This window comes from Gossypium hirsutum, chromosome A04 (assembly GCF_007990345.1).
Source record: "Gossypium hirsutum isolate 1008001.06 chromosome A04, Gossypium_hirsutum_v2.1, whole genome shotgun sequence".
Lineage (NCBI taxonomy): Eukaryota > Viridiplantae > Streptophyta > Magnoliopsida > Malvales > Malvaceae > Gossypium > Gossypium hirsutum.
In genome coordinates this window covers 68392554-68413137 of record NC_053427.1, presented here as the reverse complement: position 1 = coordinate 68413137, position 20584 = coordinate 68392554, and positions in this window count along the sequence as shown.

Below are 20584 nucleotides of genomic sequence, written 5' to 3'. Positions count from 1 at the left end.
ACTGCAAAATGTATACTAATTAATATTGGAAAATGCTAAGGCAAAGCAAGAGTAAAAATGCAATGGAAATTATGAGAATAATCGAGTGAACAAATAAATAACTAAGAGTGTTATGGCAAAGATGCTGCGGCAACAGATTGAAAGTCTATGATGTTGATTTGGAAGGTTGGGAGTACTAAGAATCTGCCCTTACTTTTAATAATGCCTAAGTATAATTGTACTTAATCTACTGCTCAAAAGAGACCTAAAGTAACCTGCTTCTTTCGAGAGTAAGGTCTCAAGTTACCTGGCCTGTGTCTATAGGCCCTATCATGGTACCTTGCACTGTTTTGTCTTCATTCTATACAAACGTTGCTCTATCTCTATACAAACGTTGCTCTATCTCTTGAGTCTATTGTGAGTATTCGGTCGATTACTTACTTATATCATTCAATTTTGGTCCAAGTAATCCTACCTTTTCAAAATTCAATTTAGCTTATGGGCATGTTGCACATTCATCTATGTCTAAAGAATATATGCATACATTTAGAAAATAAAAACAATTGAATGAAAAAGTAGATTAAATAAAGTATATGCTTCAACCATTACAGAAAATAAAAGTTTTCATCATGTAATCCCAGCCTTATGAGATTTAACTCATTTAACTCATGGATTGGTGATTAAAATTCAAGTTCGAAATAACATCCAACATTATTTTGATCAAATTAATTCACGAGAGAACATATGAAGAAATAAAGTAAGAACTTAGGAAGATGGTTGTCGCCAAATCAATCTACAACCCAGGAGTATAGTGTCTTATGGTGGCTGAGAGGGACTGCCTTCGAGTTCTTCTTTCTCGTCTCTACTTAGCTACTACCCTCTATTGTTGCCTTCGGCTATGTCTCCCCCCTTCCCTTAAAGCTTCTTGCTTTGGCTTTTTATAAGCATTTCATCTTAGGGTAACTCCGACAACCCATGATATCCTCTCATTGTTTTTAGGCAGATTTTTCTAGTACTAGTAGAGTTGGGCTGAACTAGTGTGCGCTAAATGTTGACTTGGTCTTCCTCCTGAATTGCCGTGGCATTCAAGGTGGCAAATTGTCTAACCTTTCGCCCCGATAAACCTTTACTCCTTTATTTATTTCTACCCAGCCTACACCTGCCAAACCACCAAACACAAACCTTCCACACACAATTAAAATTATGTAACATATAAACACATTTCAAGCTCCTAATGCAAATGATAAAAATACTAATAAAATGTCTTAAAATGCCATTAAGTGTACATAAGTACAAACAACTAGCTAGGTCTAAAGGCTCTTTTCAAGAGTTATCATGCATACGAACTATTCACTTGAGAAATTGGCAAATTTATATGTTGCAGAGATTGTCAGACTACACAACATGCCGATGTCGATTATTCCTGATCGTGATCCACGATGTACTTCTAGATTCTGGAGTAAATTACGCGGAGCTTTGGGCACCAAATTGCATTTTAGTATTGCGTTTCACCCATAAACAAATAGCCAGTTTGAACGAGTGATTCAGATACTCGAGGATATGTTCTGTTGTTTTATTGTAGAATTTGAAGGTGGTTGGGAAAATTTTCTTCCGTTGGTGGAGTTTGCAATAGTAGTTATCAGTTGAGTATTAAAATGGCCCTGTACAAAGCTTTGTATGGTCGAAAGTGTAGAACTCTCATATACTGGTCTGAATTGAGTGAGAAAGAAGAAACTTTTTGGAACTGATCTGATCTGTGAAACTGAAGAAAAAGTTAAAGTGATACGAGATTGTTTGAAAACTGCTTCCGATCGTTAGAAGTCTGAAGCAGATTTGAAAAGAAAAGACATTGAATTCAAAGTTGGCAATAGAGTGTTCTTGAAAGTATCACCCTAGAAGAAAGTCCTCTGATTTGGCTATAAAAGAAAACTTAGTCAGCATTTTATCGGGCCGTACGAGATTATTAAGAGAACTGGATCGATAGTTTACCATTTAGCTTTACCATCGGAGCTAGAGAAAATTCATAATGTTTTTCATGTATCAATATTGCGATGATATAGATCTGATCCTTCACATGGAATTTTTCTTGTCGATGTAGAGATACAAATTGATGTCTTATAGTGAAGAACCAATTAAAATTTTGGCTAGAGAAGTCAAAGAGTTGAGAAATAAACAATAGCTTTACTAAAGATTCTTTAGCATCGTTATGGAATCAAGGAAGCTACCTAGGAATTGGAAGAAGTTATGAGATTGCAATACCTGAACCTACTCTCTAGTAAGATTTTTGAGGACAAAGATTCAATAAGAGGGGAGAGTTGTAATAGTCTGATTTAAATGATGTAAAAAACGGTGGCTTTGGAGCCATGATTCTAACAAGATAGTCAGTAAATATTATTAATTGAATATTTACGAACATCTAGTAGAATCATATTAAATCTTAGTTAGGGAATTTAAATGTTTGAACCACTAATTAAGTAAAAAAGATTAAATCGTAAAAGTTACTAAAGTTAAGTCTTATTAGTTAGATATATTCAATAGCCATGAAAAGAGAAATAGGTGGACTTAAATGGTAATTATGCCATGTCAATGGTTAGTGGGCGGTTTGGTGACCAAAACTTTGATATTTTCATGATGAAACTTTAATATTAATATATTAATATTAGGTATTAAGTGATAAAAAGGAAGGAAAACATTTTTTTTAAGTTCATCTTCCTAAACATGAGAAACTCCATTTTTGGAGCAAAAAAGGTAGGACCAAACTCCCTTCTAAGCTTGGATGTTATTTTAAGGTCCATTTCTAATGGTTTTTATGTTTTTGAGTTCGTTTTAGCTTAATCTAGCTAACTCAGGGGTTAATTTGTGAAGTTGTTAGTTAATTTGTGAAGTTGTTAAAAGTTTAAGGGCGTACCATAATGAGATAGGTGAGCTTGTGAACTTAGTTGTTGGATTCTTTAACTTAGTTGTTGGATTCTTTAGTTTAATTTTTAATTATAAGTATTTTGTTCAGTGATTTTTAATAATTTCGTGTTTAAGGACCTATTTGAGAAAATAGTAAATTTCAATGAGAATAATATGAAATGTTGGAAGATTTGGGCTATTATGAACTCATTGAAAATTCGACTAGCTTGTTTTTTTTTTCATATTGTAATTAAAATGTGAGTTTCACTTTTAGGGGCTTAATTGCAAATGTTAAGTGTTAAGGATAATTTAATAAAATCATCTTAAAATGGATTATAGTTTTGAATTAGCTCTTTTAAGTTCTTGAATTATTTAATTGAATGGAAACATTATTTAGATCAAGATACGCATCAACCGAACTTGAATCATTGAAAAGCTAAGGTTTCAGATTAGTCGTCAGTTCCATTCGTGTGTACTTGTTAGTTGAGGTAAGTTTGTATAATGGTAAATTAACTAATTTTTCATTTTGATAGCAAATTTTTTAATGTTATGCTTGTATAATTTCTTTGTACATAAATTGTTAATGTATAGTTTGGACAATATTATAAGTTGTGTAATATAAGGTGAGGTGCGTAAAATTTGAAGAAAGTCATGGAATGATATGGAATTATGCTTGTTTGAGCCCTATGAATGGCTAAGATATTGCATTTTCGAGTGCTGGTCTTGGATGTCCTACCAATGGCTAAGATATTGCATTTTTTGTGGATTCTCCACAGCTTATGTAAGCCGGATCGTGTAGTTTAACATCCCGACCAATAGCTTGTGTGAGCAGGCCCATTTCACAGTCAATGTGACCATTACAGGATATGGTTATATTTACATGTACGAGCACACCTTGTGTGAGCATGGTTCCCGAGTATCCAATGTAGTTTCATTTGGTTCAACGGATATTAAAGTTTAAGCAAATGCTTGAGTTGTTTAAATGTTAGATTGGACTTATGTTGAAAGTGGTATGTACAAGTTCACGAACTTGTGATAATAGTGATTGAAGATTTGGAATTTGTTATACATTTGAGCATGATAAGGGAACAATGCATTAACTTTATAATTTGAGTTTATTTGGTAAGTTGTTGTTTAAGTTTTATACAAGCTTACTAAGCGTTACATGTTTATGTATTTGTCTTCCTTTTCTTGTAGATTATCAGAAAGCTTGATCAATTTGAATTTTGTTGGAGTATGATCACACTATCCAATCATTGTTTTGGTAGCTTTTGGTTGCTTTGGTTAAGGTTATAAATGGCATGTAATAGCGCTTGAATGTTATTTTGGGTCTTTGGATTTGTTTCCAAATCGCTATGTGTTTTAAATGTCTTTTTGTTTATGATTGTGAACATGGTGTAAATATTTGAGGTTGAATTCTTATGTAGGTTCTCTTAGAAGTGAGTGGCAATGGCTGTTTTGGTATGTTTTGGAGTGTATTTGAATGTGTTTTTGTCATATGAATGTTTGTGAGGATGATTTGAATTGGTGTTAAGACTTGTAAGTTGAAAATAGCTTGTTTGGGGGTCTTTTTTTGCTGTACATGGCCTGGGACATGGGCTGTCACACAGGCCACACGGTCATGTGTCATTTTTATTTTAGGTGCAGGCCGAGACACGAGCGTTTGGAGTAGCCACACGGGTATATGGGGTTAGCCTCACAGCCATGTTTAATGCCACACAGGCTAGCCTTTGTCACACGGTCGTATGACCTCTATTTCCATATTTTTCATACTTTTATGTTTCAATGCAAATTAGTCCTTGGTTGTTCCCAAATTATTTTTGAGACCATGTAGACTCGATTTAAGACCCGTAAATGTATTTTTATTGTAATTAAAATGAGTTATTAAAGGTTAACATTAAATTTGCATAATTGTATATGTTTTGAAGTTAAAGGTTCTAAACTACACTGTAATACTCCATAACCTTAATCGAGGAGGAAACGGGTTAGGGGTGTTACAAATCCTTTTCAGTATTTGAATCAAATGCTCACTTTGATTTTTTTACGAGATTACAGACTCATTTAGATTATCTATTGAAGTAAGTTGTCTTTCTCGCAATTTAAACGTTCTTTACAATGCCATTTATCTTCAGTTTGAACTTTAGAGAATCAATGAGCTAACCTTTGCTAGTCACAATTTCGCTATACATGTAAAATATAAAAGGCATAAATACAAAAGACATAATAGTGAAATGTAACATGATCGTTTAAATAAATAGAAAATAGTTACATATTTACTATAATTTGGGAACATTTCCCAACAAATCAATCAATGGTGAGTTATACAAATATACAAGTTGCATAATCTGTTCAATCGTACAAATTCAATCAATATCAAGTTACATTATACTATTGGAAATCAAGAAAATATCTATATAATTCTATACGCAAATCATTTAACCATTTTGAATAAGCTCGAGGAACAATATAATAGATACAGATACTCAATTATCCACTAAAGCACACCAAAAATGCTCCAACGATCTTGACCAACCAAGAACACACATTGGCACCATGTGCCTAGCCCGTAGGCAAACATCCCTCCAGAAACAAACCTCTGAACCAAGTGCCAAGCCCGAAGGGTTTACATACGACCTCGATAACACTCCAGAAACACTGTAAATATAACACGATAGTCCGCAACAAATGCTAGCCTTCGGCATATTCAATGCACAAAAATAAAATTAGGAATCATCATCTTATCTCAATTCAAACCTGTACAGCGTGCAATATAACCTATTGGCATGCCAATTTTATCCTATCGTATGTTCATTCGGGCTTGATATACAAAACCGCATAATATCTTACAATTCAATTACATTTCTCACCTTGAATCATCTTTATGATTATTTCATTAAATATATAAATATTCAAAAATCATAGTTCACAAGTCAATAAAATATTACAAATTATACTAAATTAAATCGTATATATTTACCAAGACTAAACTGCAAGAATGATTGAAGTTCATGAATAATTTGCGACCTTTCCTTTTCCAAAGTTATCTACTAGATTTTGATCTATAAAGTGATTTTTTTAATTATTAGCTTCAAATTCATATTAGCTTCTAATTCATATATTATTCAATTTAGTATAAATTCCCTCTTATTAACAATTTTTTCACAATTGCTCTAAACTTTTACACTTTTTTCAATTTAGTCCTTAGAACCAAAACATTATTATTTTCCAAATTATACCCTATATCGTTAAGACCAAATTCTGAACTACTCTAAACCACCCCATAATTCTAAAATTTTCAAGAAACATGAATATTTTAACTTATTTTCAATTTAATCCTTAAACATGAAAATTAATAGAAATTACTTTTCAAACTAGTTCAAAATGATCATCAAGCTTCCAACTAAACCATTTTCTATCAAAACATCTAAGATTCATCAATGACAAGTTTTACAATCTTTAACAATTTTGAAAACGGAGGTACAAGTTAACTGGACCTAGTTGCAATGATCACAAAATATAAAAATTACAAGAAACGGGATAAAATTGCACTTACATGCATGGATCAAACGTTGGCTGAAGCTTCCAAGTCTTTAAAAATGGTGTTTCGGCAATATTGTGAAAGAAATGAGGAAGATGATCCTTAATTCTTTTTGTTTTATTATTTTATTACCTTAACATTATTTATTAATAAATTAACTACATTAAGCTTTATACCGTCCACTAGACCTTAGAATGGCTTAATTGCCATTTAAAACCATCTTATTTTACTTTAATACAGAATTGAGACTAAAACATAAATAACGATAGACTTTTACAACTTTTACAATTTAGTCATTTTTCTTTAATTAACTAGCTAAACTTTAAAAATTTTGAACCAAAATTTAGTATATCTATATAATCACTTTGTAAATATTTAATAAAAATATTTACGGCCTCGATTTATAGAAATGAGGTCCTGGTATCTCGTTTTCCAAAACCACTTGACTTTAGGGACAACCCACTTGTATTTAACTATTCATTCCAATAGCAAAATTATCAAATCAAAAGTCTAAATAATATTATATTTGACTCGAAAGTTTTAAATAATAGTATTTACGAGCTTACTCGTCAGATTTGTGATCCCGAAACCTGTAACAGCCTATTTTTAGTGAAATCAGAATAGTGGTTTCGGGACCACAAATTCGAGTTAGAAAGAAGATTTATTTTAAAATTTTTGCATGGTCTGTATCATGATAGGAAAGACGTATGAAAATTTTGGTATGAAAATTTTACCGATTTCATGTCCAATTATAGAAAAGTACCAAATTGCATAAAATGCAAAAGTTGAGTTCTAGTAGCTATAATTATCAAATAGCTATGAAATTCAAAACTTGAGGTCCTTATGTGGTAAATAAGCCATTAAGAAAAGTTAGTAGATATTTTTTATGATTCATCCATGGGAAATTAGAAAAAAAATGACTAAAGTGGAATTTGGAATAAATAAAGATGATAATAGCCTAATATCATCTTATTTCATCATCATCCCCAAATTTTCTATGGAAACCCTAGGAAAGAGAAAGAAAATCAAGCAAGCTTAATTAGGTAAGTAATCATATCCTGTTTTTAGTAATTTTTATATTTTTGAGATCGGAATAACCTAATCTATCTATTTTGGGATCAATTTGAAAAGATATTAAAGTATTGAAAATTTTCCATGGATGAATATGCTGAAATTTAGAAATTTATGGTAGAAAATGAAAGGTTGTTGATAGATAAACAACTTTTGTAAAGTGATTTTTCATGAAATTGTGATTTAGGGACTAAATTGTAAAGATGTAAAATTCATGAAAATTTTTTGATTTTTATGAAATATATGTGCTATAAATGTTATCTGTAAAAATTAGTTAGGCTTGGAATAAGGATTAAATTGCATGAATTTTATTTTCCGAGCCTAGGGATGAAATCGTCATTTATGAAAAGTATAGAGGCAAAATGGTAATTTTTCCTATGATGTGAATTGAATTAAATTGAATATGGAATGGATTAAAGTGATGTTAAATTCATTTATATAGATCCGAATAACTCAAATACGAAGTTAGATCGAGGAAAAGAAAAATTGTCAGATTAGTAGATTTCTGTAAACGAACAAGTGACGAGGTAAGTTCGTGTAACTAAATTGTGTATTTATATGTTTGAAATTGAATAATATGTATGCGAATTGTATCATTTTCATGAATATGAAATACATCTTATATCCGACAAAGCCCTATACATGATAAGTTCTGTTTGAATAATGAAATTCGATAGATACAAGATTTCCCAATTGGTTGTGGTCTTGCATATGTTGCGGACACACCATAGCTCTTATGAGCTTCCTATTATAATCCTTCTTGAGCTTCCTATTACATGGTTCTTGAAAAAATCCTGATCTGTAATGATCTTGCATGTGTTGTGGACTACCACAACTCTTTGTGAGTGTCCTGTTATATAATCGGTTGTGATCCTACATATATTGCAGACACAAACACAGCTCTTTATGTGCATCCTGATATAGGCTATTTGTGAGTTTCCTGGCATGGCTCGTTTGAACATCCTGTTATATGGTTATCCAGAGCTCCCTGACAATAGCTCTTCGGAGTTACCTGTTAAGCTCAATGAGCTTCCTGTTCTAAACTCTTATGAGTTTCCTGTTATAGCCCGGATAAGCTTCATTTTACATGGCTCACATGAGCATCTTGTTATATGGCTCGAGAGAGTGCTTCCTGATTATGTGCCTTAATCGGGTACCCCTGAATATGATTTGACGGTTTACAATTTTGTACACTTTGAGTGTAGTACTTGTGTATCCATCGATATTTCAAATAAATTCAACGGGAATAGTTTTGACATGGTTGAATTGAACTTGAGATGATTAATTATATAAATGCATGTATTATATGAAAATATGATATGAAAAGCACATTTTTATGAAAGTTATTACATGATGAGCTCATCTTTGATTTTTTTATGTTTACATGATATACATGTCTAACAATTTTCTTGAGATCATATGTGTTTAGGCAAATGGCCATAATGATTTGGATGCACATTTGTATACTTATTTTGAATGTACATGATTTGTAAGTTAAATTCTTATTATACATGCTTACTAAGCATTTGAAATGCTTGCTTGGTTTCCTTTTCTCTGTTTTATAGTGCTCGGAAGCTCGTAAAGGTTGGAATCGATTGGAGCATCATCACACTATCCTTCAACACATTTTGATATAAATAACAAACTTATTTTGGTATAATGGCATAGGCTAACTTGGCTAATGTTGGCATGTAAATGGTTGTTTGTAATCTAGCAATTGGAATGATTGGTAATGGTATATTTAGTGAATATATTCTTGAGGTTATAATATGGTTAATATATGTGTGCTTGGTATGGTTAGATTTAATTATGGTAAACATATATGTCTTTCAAAAGGTAAGTTTGAATACATGTGATGATATATCAATTATAATGTTAACGTTGGTTTGGTTTTAACATCATGAATTGGTTGGTATATGTATGCAAGTATTAATGTAGGTACAAGGCAAAATTTGGGTGAGAAATAAGGCTTAAAAACGACCTTATTTTGTCCAATGGGCATGTGTCTCGATCGTGTGTGTTCCCTGCATCTTAAAAATTGAAAAACAGAATGCTTAGAATTGGTCACACGGATAGAGACACGGGCGTGTTCCTCACATCGAATACCTATATGGCCTAAGACACGGGAGTGTCACTTGGCCGTGTGAGTCACACGGCTTGACCACTCGGACGTGTGTCCCCTGCACCTAAGAAAAATTTTGAAATTTTGCAAAAAATTCTCTGAGTTCTCAGTTTATTCTCGACTTGTTTCTAATGTATAATTAGGACCTCGAGGGTCGAGTTAAGAGACAACATAATTGAATTATGATTTGTTTCAGATATAAATAGTAAAAGACATGAATTAATTGTATTTGTTCTGTAAACTCCGGTAATGCTCTATGACCCTGTTCCAGCGATGGATATAGGTTAGGGGTGTTACAAAACCACTGTTTTTGACACCACTGGAAAATGAGTTGTTACAATAACCATTACATCTGCCTTCATGAAAAGTCAATCACTACCAAATAGTGATCAAGTCATCCATCACAAAGACAGACGACTCGTGGTCATGTTTACTTTCCATCAACCATGTAATTCCAATGAAAGGATATCATTTGCCCGTGTTTTGGGCTATGAATTCCACTATTGTGTAACGCCCTGAATAATTTTTTTTCATTTTTGTAAATATCTGATGCAACTGTGTATCTGTTGTAGTGGTTGAGTGTTCTGGGTGTGTGTGAGAGGTCCCAAGTTCAAGCCCTACCTTTAGCAAATTTTGGTTATTTTTATATCCAAGCGTTGCCCTTGTTGAGCGCCCATATATAAAATTATCTGTTAATACATATCAAAATGAGCCTACTGGTTTGAGTGGTAAGGGAACTGGTGTGTTGGAGGTCCTGTGTTTGAATCCCTGCGTTAGCATGGATGTTAATTTTTGCTTTGTTAACTAATGGTGTTTTGGTGGAGTTGGGTTTTCGAGAGGGTTGTTGATAGTGGATTAGTGGGGAGGAATTTTAGGGATTCTTATTATCTGTTCTTTTCTTTTCTTTTTTCAAAACATTCCTCCCTCTTCCAAAATTCCCAAAAAAAGAATCTAATGTTATTTGTTTTCTTTTTGCTCTCTGTCGTTTTCTTCCCCTTTTTCCTCATCGGTGCTTTTGTTCTATTTTTCTATCTATTGTTGAACTTCCGTATATCGCTATTTCGGTGCTCAGTTTGTGTTTTTGGTAAGTTTGGTAGGTGCGATTACTGTTCTGATTAGTAAATCTTTGCTTAATGGGATTCGTTTGGTGTTTTATCAAAGGCCTGAAGGTTTCCAATCGATGTTTTAAGTGTGCGAAATCTTTGTTACTCATTCGAAGGTAAGAACTTTGATGGATTAGTAGGTTGTTATTTTGATGTAGTTCGGTTTAGTGTCGAATTAAGCAACTAATTCGGTGGTTTCTTGGTCGATTTTAGGTGCTGTGTGACTCAGGAGTGTTATTGCATCGATACTGTACCAGGTGTGTTCCCAAAAAGCAAAAATCTGAGTTTCGACGAAAGCTGAAAAAAGCCACTGTCAACGCCACACGGACGTGTGGCCGGCTGTGTGGGTGGCCGTGTAGTAAGTGTTTGGTAAACAAATTAATTAAATAAACATTTTCAGTATAATCATGACAAACACGAGGTATCAAAATTGAATGATTTATCAAGTCAACACTGTTTTCAAAACCCATTCCTTGTGACATCACCAGATTCGGCCATAACGTCTAGGCTGGGTTTAAGGCGTTGCATGTTGTGAATGACGCTACATACTACAAAAGTTGTACACTTGACGCACTAGTTTTTGGTTCCTTCTCTATTTGAACTCATGCTTTTACTTACATCAAAGTGTATGAGTCACACACATATAGTACGCCATCCACTCAGGATTTATGTATTTCAAACTATGAATGTCATAAGTGAATAAATCCATAAACGAATTCAGGATATATTTTGCTTGGGTCCTGTCCGATGTACTGTCATTCTAGTTAGTTACATCTATGTCTCTATCTTTTGGGAGTCATCCGTTCCGAAGCCTAAGACAAGACATCTCCCCAGTTAAACTTGAGAGACAACATATTAGTATTTTAATTGGTTTGATCATTTCTGATTAAACTAAGGACATGTTTAGATTCATCTACTAATACAAGTTGTCTTTTTGTACTATGATTCGACCACGTAATACTGCTTAATATTAGTTAAACATTTAGATAACCAATTAGCAACATTTTCTTCCATTTTCCTTTGCGTGAAAAAAACCATGTGAGGAAAATTATACAAAGTATATTAATGTAATCAATGAATTTATTTTATTAACCAATTTGTTCAAAAAAATTACTAGTTTACAAACGAAGATGCTACACTCAGGGCACCAGATCCAACAAGTTTATGTTGCTTAATGTGCTAAAAGGTTTAATGTTTTTTTTATGATTTTTGAGCTTTGAAACTTGTAGCTTCAATGCACATTATTTATTTTTAGTAATGTGGCATAATTTTGAGTGATTGAAACCAACTTTTCTTCCAGGGTTTCTTAAAGAATTCAATTATTTTGAGTTACAGAATGCTACACAAGTTACCAGAGCAATAGCGATCAAATAAATATCCAATTCATGACGTTATACTTTTAAATACAAGCAAGACAAACATATGTTATGATATACAATCAATTTTGGAACTTACACAGCTTATGAATACTCTTATACTTGTCTGCACTTCAGCTAGGACCGAATTATAAAGTTTTAAAATTTTCTGGACCAACGTCGCGACTTTGACGTATCCTTGTTGTGCCGCAGTCATCTCAGTATGTCATTTCATGAGAACATGTTTGTGCTCATCGTAATGTCACTCTCTAAGATGACAATGTTGCGACGTTAAGAGCCCGTCATTGCGACATTGCCCCTGTTTTTGGAAAAATCTACATTTGGTACCTAATTCAATGATATCCAAACCATTCCCTAAGTTTCTCATTCAACAATACACGAAAATGAAACCATTAAAACTAGCCAAGGTTAACCAATCTATGTAATACACTCTATCTATTCCACATTTACAAATATTCAATTTATTTTCACCTATCGATACCAAATGCTTGTATACAATCTCAACATGTTCATCATCTCAATTGAAAACAAACCATTTCAAGGGATTATCATGATTCAACTAAAGCATAGCCTAAGCATTATTTCAACTTAACCAATTCATACCAAGCCATTCAAAAGGAAATTCACCAACCTCAAAACATCAAACTTAAACAAAATATGATCATTAGTGACGTGAACCTGGTTACGAGTTTTGGAACTTAATTCATGATTTGAATTCCCGATCATCTAAATAGATATTTGCTTGAAAAATTGGATCAATTACATTTAGAACTTGTTATTTTTTTAGGATAAAGAATGAAATAGTGGAATAGATAGAAAGTGATAGAACAAACTCGGCCCAGAAATGAACAAACACTATGTAGCAGTGTGACCCGATTTCTATAAAGTGAAGTTAAGTTTCACAATTTGGTTTTGATAGAAAGATCGTGACCCACTATCTATAAAGGAGATAGGGACCAATGATATAAGGTTTGATCGCTACACTTCGAAGAAGTGATAAAATCAGATGTTGAACGCCACAAGAAGGAAAGTTCTTGATAAGTTCGAGAAAGTTCTGAAAAGAGCAAAGAGTTTAAACTCAAATTGAATTCAAGGTTAGATGATCAACCTTACAATAGTGTCTTAAGCTAAAATTTATAAGCCTAGGTAGACAATTGGTCACATTCGGCCATAAATGAAAATAAATTTAAAAGGCCATTAATTTAAGTTCATTTTCTTCAACATTCAAGGCATGTGTGACTTGCCATGTTGAAGCTCCCTTTGCTGTCCATACCCGTGGTGGCAGCCATTTCATGTGTTGGGAAGAGAACATGCATGCTTAAGGGTCTAAAAAATCTTCAAATGACACATTCAGCTCCTTTTTTGGAGAATGACACTTAATATGTATGGGAATGATCAATAGTCATCTTCTAGAAAATTGCCAAAGAGTCTCATACATCTCCCAACTTGGACGGTGCAATTAATGAAGCACTTGTTGACCGAATGGACACCTTTTCATGCCAACCAGACAACCACTTGTGTGTGAACTCCTTTGATTTGTTTTTTTTTTATAAAATTGAATAGTCATTTGCTTTCTTGAAAAGGGTGGTCGGCCATTGAATCTCCTAGGACACATTAAACATGCATTAGGACACACTAAATGTAATAATAAAGCTGTAGTAAAATTGGACATATCTAAAACGTAACTAAATAAACTAATTTAATTAAAAATTACCAACATTAAAAACACATAGGACTAGGACACATAATAATGACTACCAAACGAAGACATAACTAAAACATATTGATACGTGATATTCGTGACAGGTTTTAAATATTTATAATGAATCGTTCTTGAAACTAACTATTATCACGATGAAGGCAAGTGTATCTATCGAACAGTAGTATAGCTTTAGCAAGACCAGATTATCAAACCCAAAGGAACTAAAAGTACTAGTATTAACTTTCTTTTTATTATCTAGCCTAAAAAATAAAAGGGTTTTGTTTATCTAACTAATTAATTAAACCAAGAATTCACAGAAAATAGAATTGAAGAATTACTTTTGGAAAAACGATTGAATTAAGACAATACCTAAGGAAAACTCCTCCCAGACTTCACTTGTTATTTGACTCTGAATCGGACGATTTATTCATTTGACTTGATCTGTAGAAATCCCTAAGTTATATTATTATCCCTCTCGAGACTAACAACATTTAAACCTAGGTTGAATAATTGAAATCTCTTTCTAATTAACTCCCTAGGGTTGCATTAACTTGATCTATGGATCCCCTTAATAGGTTTCATCCTAATCTGACAAAATCTTGTCACCCTATCTCTAGGCGCGCAATCAACTCCGTTTAATTATGACAAATGTACTTTTAGACAGGGTTTATTCCTCCTCTGAATAAGAGCTTAACTTGAATCAATATCCTAGAATATCAAGACAAGAATTAAGAACACATAATTAAGAACAAGTCAAATATTTATCATACAATTCAGATAATAATAACAAGATCTGTCTTAGGTTTCATTCCCCTTAGGTATTTAGGGGTTTTAGTTCATAACTAAAAAGGTAAACATCTCAGAAGAATAATGAATACAAAACATAAAGAAAAACCCAAAACTCCTGAAGGGAAATTGAGGGGAGATCTTCAGTCTTGATGATGAATTCGACTTCTGAGATAGATCAATTGACTTTCCTTGAGCAGTTCCTTGCTTCCTCCTCTATGGCCACCTTTTCCTCCTCCTCTAGGGATGCCTAAGAACCCTCAAAATTGACCTTTTTCGAATTGTACTCGATTTGGGCTCGATAGGGACACGCCCGTGTGCGATTACTTCAGGCCGTGGTCAAGCCTGTTAAATAGGCACGGGTGTGTGGTCCACTCATGTGAGTCGTGCTTCGATTCTGCCAAATTGACACTGCCGTGTGGTCTGCCCGTATGAGGAGGTCCAAGCCTTGTTGATTTCGTACGTTGGCCCATTTTATCTGTTTTTTGCCCGTTTCTCATTCCTTTCACTCTCCTATGCTCACCTAAGTATAAAATATGAAATTAAGGCATTAGGAGTATTGAATTCACCAATTTTAAGGAAAAATCATCCATAAAATGTGCTAAGCATGGGATAGAAATATGTATAAATTACGGTTTATCAAATTCCCCCACACTTAAGCATCTGCTTGTCCTCAAGCAAAATCCTCAACTCATAATCAAAATAAATTCTTCTCAACTTATAATTTCTATCGATAATATCTCAAAATAATCTATAGGTAATCATACATTGAAAATTGAACTGAAAAAACATCAAAGTTTCAAACATTCTAAGTTGAGCATTTTATCATGAAAACATAGGTGTCTCCCCTCGTCTAAGTAGTTACCTTTGATTCAAAATATCATAGAGTTTCACATCCTCACTAAAGATTCACTCAAATCACTCGAGGTGTTTAAGGACAATAAATGAAGCACTCAATAGTCAATAATGAAAAGTCATTACCATAAGCTTGCATGAAAATCAAATCTCCACCACTATAAATTGAGATGAAACATCAATCAAAAGGTCTTTCGAGGGTTGCAACGTGGCTTTGGTTAGAGGGTATGGTCACAAGCTGAAAGAAAGGGTTAGAATTGAGATTGAATTGAAAAAAAAATTGCCTAACTAAAAAAAATGACTAGTCATCAATTGCGTACAATAGAGCTTTTTCTCAGAATATGGAATTTAACTTCTTTAGCTCAGAAGATCACTACTACTAATATGTATACATTTTTTTTAAGAACAAGTCAAATTACAAAATAGAATAAAACATAGCTAAGCAATTATTCCAACTCAAATCTCGACAAAAGTAGGGATCAAATTAATTTAGGGGATTTCAACAATAATGAATTATGGGTTAATATTGAGGGTGAATTAATGAATAGGTTGTTAGGCTCAAGGGGGTTCACTAAGGGTTAACTGTGAAGGTAGGCTTTTATGGAGTGAGTTGGTTAAACCTAAGTGCCTTTATCATTTTGACATATCAACTCAAATGGTGTGGCCTTGACATGCATAATCAAGAAAGTTCTAGAATAACAATTCAATACTGACGCACTCAAAGCAACAATAAAAGTGAACATGAATGAAATGATAGATGCTCTAAAGGCTTAAAATCTCACAAAAATTATGGCTTTTTGATGTTTAAACCTGTGAATTTCAAATCAAGATAATACCTAAACTTGGGAAAAAAAACCTAAAAGCTTTTAATTCTTCAAAAATCAACTTATCATGCTTGATTCCCTAATGTCTTAAAGTTTAAACAATCAATGCATAAATGCCAATGTTTTAATTCAAGATATATCAATAAACATTATAGACTAATTGGAATTCATTCTAATAATGATATGAGAAGATCGCATGAGAATAAAACAAAATTCAGGGATTTTTCTGATATAAAAGACCCCCCACACTTAAGATGTACATTGCCCTCAATGTACAAAGGTAGATATATTGAAAAAGATAGATTTATAATCATAAGATAAAGAGAGAAGTGAAACTTCCTGAATGATGAATGAATTCCTTGAACTGGAGTTTTGGAGAATAATCGGCGTGAAAGTGGATGAGGATACTCCGGTGGTGTTAGAGGTTCATTAGTCCATAAGTCCTGCGCCAAAAGACTATTATATCTGGTGGTAGCTATGGTCGTGGTCGAGCAGGACATGGTAGTCGTGGAGAACCTTTCCTAGTGGAGTTTCAAGTTCCTCAGTAATAGTGAGCTTTGGAGCTCTTTATAACTGTGATAGAATCAAGAGCTCTTTTAGGAAACATATAAGGAAGACTATGTACTCAATATGAATTAGCTGAAATTAAAAATTGTAAAATAATAATTATAAGTCCTAATAAAAATAAGGTGAAAGAAAAATAAAAAGTAGTCTTAAAATAAAATAAAAGTAAAAACATAAAATAATAAATAAAAGTTTTTAAACATCTTCATCGCTAGATGGTTCACGAGGCGGGGGTGGCGATGAGATGTGGAAGTGCTGACAAATCTGCTGTAGAGTAGCATCAATGTTATCGAAACGCTAAAAACACTATTGCTCGAATCGGGTAAGGCGCTCAAAGATGTCAGCGTATGAAGTCGCCGCATGAACTGAACGAGAAATGGGTGGTGCCTGAGATGGTGGGTTCTCGTGACGTGGAGGGACATCATCAGTAATGTCCTCAGGGTCTCCCTCCTCGGCTGATTGGGCGAGGTAATACTAAGGACGGTGGGTTCTTCGGTGCTTTTCGATCATCCTCATATGTAACATGCTCAAGATGCCTTGTGGAGACATTTGGCCAATAAGAGTGAGGGAGGATGATTGGGCCGCTGTGTTAAGGAGCCCGAAGTGTCGTGCTAGTCGAGTCATGTAAGGGCCAATGGAGATGACCCCCTCCGATGCCGCTCCATCTAGTGGCGAATGGAGAGGGCAATAAAGTAGGCAAGGTTGAAGACATGCCCGTTCGCCATGCTCCATAGAAAGTAGGCGTCGTGATTGTTGACAATGTCGGTGCTCTCTAGCCAGCCTGTCAATGTGTGGGCCAAGATGGCGTGTAAGTACCTCAAGGATGGAGAGAGAGCCGATGCCTTGGAGTGGCTAGGATCGTAGGTGGCCGAACTGGGGACCAAAGAGTCCCTGCACTTCGAGGGAGAGTAGTGGATGTGGCGGTGGAGAGTGTCGAGGTTGTTCTCATCCCTAAACTCCTTTGTATATAGACCCAAAGCAATACCAAACTTGGAAACACTCAACTGGCGGACTAAACTGTCGAGACGGAACTGGAAAGTTTTAGGATCATCAAAATTGGTCATAACATCTTGAGCATGGAATGTCGAGCAAAGTTCAAGTGTGAGCTCAAGGTACGTCGGTTCGATAATCACAAAGAAGAGGTCTCATAGATCGGTTGTCAGGAGTGCTCATACATCGTCAGCCAATTGGATATGTTCAAACGCGGTCCAGTCAATGCAGCGGCCCACACCTAAAGGTCGGGCCCGTAGAATCTGAAACAATTCCTCCTGATTGCCTAGTGGAAATTGGTGGAAGGGGTGTCGAATTTCTGAAGTGGAGCCTGAAGAAGATGATGCCCTTTTTCATTTTTCGAAGTGGGGGGCGGTTCTCTTCCCACGTGAGCTTGACATGGTGTACCAGCAAGCAAAACCATTATTCCATTTTGATGATTAGATAAGGTAAAATGTAAATAAATTCAACAAAGAAAAGGTCATGAATAATTTTAGGCACAACTACTAACACTAACAGACCTAACCAAAACAATAAATTTTATGGCATAATGTCGTGGTATTAGTATGAAAATCAAAATGGCAAAGAGCTTGATGGAAATGTGAAAAGCATGAATGTATCACAATGCATGGATTATAATGGCAAGGAATAATAAGTAAGTGAATATTGACTTAGAATATGTAAATAGGGCTTGAGAAATCATGAAGCAATAAAGAAAAATGTCACATGAAATAAATGGTAGCTAATCTAACAATGGAACTTGAATGATTACAAAATGGAAATAGTGTGGGATAAATGAAGATTAACATGATAATTATCATTAGAACTAAGTAAAATAAAAGAGAAAAAAGTAAACAAATGCTAAAAAGATGAGAATAAGCGTCAAAAATGGAGTTAGAAGTGGCACACGGGCGTGGCAGGGAGGCCGTGTGGACTTGCAGTGGCTAGAGTTAGGGATTTTGGGTGAAGAAGATGATGAATAGTGAAGGGTATTTATATATTTTAGGACACACGGCCAGGGGACACACCCGTGTCCCCTAATTTTTGCCTGTGTGATTCGCGAATTTTGAATTTTGGCGTGTCTGACTTTTGGCCCACGCTCGTTTTCCTTAGGCGTGTGGGTGCACACGGCCATGTCTGTCTTCATTTGCTTCTCCCACGCCCGTGTATGTTGGCCCACGCCCGTGTTAATCTAACAGGTTCGACCACAGATTCTAGACACGGGTGTGGCAAATGCTCGTGCTATTTTCTCAGGTTCAACCACGATTCTACGACACAGGCGTGTTGCACGCCCGTGTTGTTTTGGCAGATTTGCCCACGGTCCTAACGCACGGTCATGGCGACTTATCGCATCTCGTGTTGGGAAAAATTTTGCCCTGCTTTCACATGGCCTAAGGCACGCCCGTGTGGCTGGCCATGTGTGCTTTAGAAAGCCTGCGTTCCATGATTCGGTGAGTATGTTAGATGTTAAAAACTAAAATTTAAAGAAATTAATTTTGTAAGTGCTCGGGGTGCCTCCCGAGGAGCGCTTATTTATAGTCTAAGCTCGACTTACCTCTCTGGTGTGTGTTCATGGTGGCTCAAGGAGTTTACACTCCTTATCCCTGCTTTCAATTTTATGAACGTAAAGTTCAAGACGAGTGTTGTTTACCTTAAAAGTGCCGAATTTGGGATGACTTACCTCAAATAGGAAAATGCTAAGTACCGTAAGAGGAATTTCTTCATTCAGTTTGGCAGTGTCAATGTGGGGATCTGCGGCATCTAATAAAACTTTGTCTCCAACCTTAAGTTGATTTGGTGAGGTATTGAGCTCGTTCTGGTGTAGTTTTGGTTTATCATGTTTTCTCGGTTTAAATGTCAGCCATTCATCTAACTCATCGATTTGTAACATTCGTTTTTCATGTGTAGATCCTTTGTTGTGGATTGAACATGGATCATGTGTGTCCTTCGAACTTGTTTCCTGCAAAGAAGGTTGCACCATATGATTAGTTTTAGCCGAATGATTTGTACAATCACCTTCAATTTTTGATGTGTTATTCGAATTACGGGCTTGAAGGGTGATTGTTTCATCTCCCACACGAAGTGTGAGTTTACCTGTGCCAATGTCAATAATTGTTCTGGCAGTTGCTAAAAAGGGCCTTCCTAAAATTAAGGGTGCGTTACTATCCTCTTCAATGTCTAGAACAACAAAGCCCACTGGGTATATAAATTTATTGATCTTAACAAGAACATCTTTAATGATACCCCTAGGGGATCTAATGGTTTTATCAGCCAATTGAATGCTCATCCTAGTTTGTTTGGGTTTCCCTAGACCTAGTTGCTTAAACAATTTGTAAGGCATAACATTGATATTAGCCCCTAGATCAGCCAACGCATTATTAACATCTAAACTACCAATTAAACAAGGAATCGTAAAACTCCCTAGATCTTTTAGTTTGTTGGGTAGCTTATTCTGAAGAAGGGCTGAGTAAATCGAGTCCAGCTCCATATGCAACCTTTCATCTAACTTTTGTTTATTTGCTAGAAGCTCCTTTAAAAATTTGACTGCGTTCGGCATCTGCGAAAGTGCTTCAATAAACGGTAGGTTAATATGTAGTTTCTTTAAAAGTTTAAGGAATTTACCAAATTTTTCATCTGAGCGGTTTTTCCTTGTCACATTGGGGTATAGCACACGAGGTTTATATTCTGTACTTATCGATTTTCGTTTTGGCCTACCTCATTCTTACCTTCGCTTATCACCGGTTCTGGCCTCGATTTCGCCACTAACCCTTCCTCA